The sequence below is a fragment of the Chenopodium album genome, chromosome 9 (assembly GCF_948465745.1).
Source record: "Chenopodium album chromosome 9, dcCheAlbu1.1, whole genome shotgun sequence".
NCBI classification, from domain to species: domain Eukaryota; kingdom Viridiplantae; phylum Streptophyta; class Magnoliopsida; order Caryophyllales; family Amaranthaceae; genus Chenopodium; species Chenopodium album.
Genome location: NC_137842.1, coordinates 7741680 through 7744502, shown reverse-complemented (window position 1 = coordinate 7744502; position 2823 = coordinate 7741680). Strand labels below are relative to the sequence as shown.

The window sequence follows — 2823 nt, the reverse complement described above, 5'->3', positions numbered from 1 at the left end:
AATCAAGATTAGCATTATTTGATAAAACAGGTTCATCAACTTTGGGCATAGAGGGCCCTTCATAGTTTGAACCACTCCGTAGAGTAATTGCAAATGCTTGATCCGTAGGCCTAGTAGGCTGTGCCGGCAAGGCTCCCTGTTGGCGGGCTTGTAGAGTATTGGAGAGTTGCGCAATTTGATTATCCATAATTTTATTATGCGCTATAATTTGATCAATTGTCGCATCTCTGCTCTCCATGTGCTTTTGCATATTAACCAACATTGCTCTAATTTCCACCAGAGAAGGGTCAGAAGATGGGGAGGGTTATTGTGGTTGGTTCTTTTGGCTAGCATTGGGATGATAATATTTCTGCTGCTGTGGCGCCTGTGGTTCTTGTGGTGATGGATTTTGAACATTAGTGCTCCGGTAGGAAAGGTACGGATGATTCCGATACCCAGGATTATAGGTTTTGGAGTATGGGTTATTTTGCCTATAAGTTTGGAAGACATTAACTTGCTCCACGGAACTCCTGCAATCTTGCTCCCAATGACCTACAATACCACAATTTTCACAAAAGCCTCATTAGAATTATTATTAATTGCAGAAACATTAGCTACATTAGCAGTGCTCAGATTATCTAATTTTTGGCAAATAGAGGTTAGTTGAGCTTGCAAAAAGGATACAGAGTCGACACTATGCTTCCCCTTGTTAGCAAATCCTCTGGGATTCCCATATTGGGAATTGTGTATCGCCATATCTTCAATAACCTGACCTGCATCATCAACATTAAGATTCATGAATCTCCCACTAGCTGCAGAGTCTAAAATTATTCTAGAGGAATTTCCAATGCCGTTATAAAAGGCTTGGATTAACTGCCATTGCGCTAAATTATGGTGAGGGCATTCTCTTTGTAAGTCCTTGAACCTCTCCCAAGCCTCATATAAAGATTTATCGGCTTCTTGGGCAAAGTTCTGAATCGCACTCCGTAGTACTGCTGTTCTCTCTGCAGGATAATACTTGTTATAGAAATTCAAAACAAGAGTTTCCTAGTCAGTTATACCAAGTGTAGTTCTATTTAAGCCATTAAACCACAATTTAACTTTTCCAGTTAAAGAGAAGGGAAAGAGAATCTCCCTGATTTGGTCTTGAGTGACCCCGGCTTGCCTGATGGTGTTGCAATATTGACAATAGTCGGCAATGTGAAGATTCGGGTCTTCACCCTTGGCTCCACTGAATTGCTTCCTCTCTATCATCGTTATAAATTGAGGTTTGATTTCGAATTGAACCCCATCAAGAGCCGAAGTAGGGGTGAGATGTGGAAAATCCGTAAGCTTTGGTTGTGAATAATCACTAAGCTTCTTTGGAGCCGTCATCTCTGATTCTGCGTCTGATGATGCCTCTAAATCGCTAGAATCAGTTGGAGGATCGCGGTGATTATTGTTATTATCACCAGAATCCGCCAGGATTTGCTTGTAGAGATTTTTCTGTCTATGGAAGGAACGTTCGATCTTAGGATCGAATGGGATATAACCTGATCTGGAACACCTGGGCATAAACAAAAGCTAGAAGCAAATGTGAGATTTGTCTCAGAGAACTATCGCTCTCTGAGACAAAAAGGGAAATAATCTAGACTACAAAAACAATCAGAAATAAAAATAAAACTGTTTCCCCGGCAACGGCGCCAAATTTTGACAGGGTAAAGTCGTATCCCCAAATCAAAAGTAATACCTAAATCCTCTAACTAATGTAGATAGGGAAGTAGGGTCGAATCCACAGAGAAACGGATCTTTCTATTCCTAATTAACTAAAATAATCTAGATTATGAAGTAACCAATATTTATATTTGAATAAGAAACTAAACTACTAAGATTGAGAATAGGGAGAAAACAATATATAAAAGGATCTAGGGCATAGGTTCACCAATAAATAATACTCCAGGGTAAAACATAATAATCAATCATTGACATTGCATAAATAACATGATTAACAGGCTCTCGCAATTTATTAACCAACATAGATCTAACAGGCTCTCGCAATTTACTAGATCTAAGTTCCCATTGAAAATAGCCTTTTATATCAAATTAACATCTGCTCGATTCATTAATTCAATATTGCTATACTTTTACAAGCCGCAATTGTAAAGCGTAAAAACAATTCAATAAGAAATTATCATGCAATACCAATAATCAATAATAGTCAATCATCAATGCATCAATTAACCAGATTGTAAAGGGCTTTCGTTACGTATTACAATCACACAATTAATTTACCGGTATTAAATCTCATCTCTCGAATCTCGACTTAACCATTTATAAATTAATCTGCCTATTGAAACTAGACCTAAACATTAATTCTCATCTGTTGAATCTCGAATCAATATTGTCAAACTCATGCATAAAAGATCAGGCCTAATCTAGTCACAGAGCATTAAATCAATCAATATGAAATTAATCTAGCATTGATAATTAACAACAATAAATTACCCCTTCATATTATTTATTAGATCCCCATAAACCCTAGAAATTAAACTACTCACAAATCATCATGACTAAACTAATCAAATAAATAATAAAAGCATAATCAAGGAAGCAAATAAAATAACTGAAGTTAAAGGGGAAGAAATTGTTACCAAAAAGTAATCTGGAATTAATGGAAGAGTTAAGAACAAAAGTTGAGAGAAAAGATTCTAAGAGAATAATTAAGAGAGTAAAGAAAGAGTAAAGAGAGGAAGAAGAGGAAGAAGAGAGATCCTAAAAACGTATTACGGAGGAGTATTTATACTCCGTACAAAATTCTAAACTAAAACAAATTAAAACGACGCTAATCGTCTACTAAGAAATACA

At 36.5% G+C, this 2823-nt stretch overlaps 1 non-coding gene across 1 annotated transcript; it reads left to right on the top strand.

The window, feature by feature from the left end:
* The first annotated feature begins 865 nt into the window (after positions 1-865).
* LOC145561036 (small nucleolar RNA R71) lies at positions 866-972 on the top strand. The gene has a single exon (XR_014093619.1). It is a non-coding gene; the product is annotated as a small nucleolar RNA R71 (small nucleolar RNA).
* The last annotated feature ends 1851 nt before the right edge of the window (positions 973-2823 follow it).